This window comes from Eimeria mitis, genomic scaffold, assembly GCF_000499745.2.
Source record: "Eimeria mitis Houghton genomic scaffold, Emh_scaff7686, whole genome shotgun sequence".
Classification (NCBI taxonomy): Eukaryota; Apicomplexa; class Conoidasida; order Eucoccidiorida; family Eimeriidae; genus Eimeria; species Eimeria mitis.
This window is the reverse complement of record NW_013575640.1, coordinates 1-269: the sequence shown is the minus strand read 5'-3', so window position 1 is coordinate 269 and position 269 is coordinate 1.

Here is a 269-nt window from a genome sequence, read left to right as displayed (position 1 = left end):
CTGCTGCTGCTGCTCCCAGCGTTGTATTAGGAGATAAACCCGAGACAACCATGGAGAGAATGTTTATAAAGCCTAAACCCTAAACCCTAAACCCTAAACCCTAAACCGAGATAAACAGATAAACCCCAAATAAAGAAAAAAAGAGACAGACAAATAAACAAGAATATAGCAACAAAGATCTAGAAATATAAATAAAGATGCAGCCCTTTTATGCCGCTCTCTTTCTCTGTATTTAGGGTTTAGGGTTTAGGGTTTAGGGTTTAGGGTTT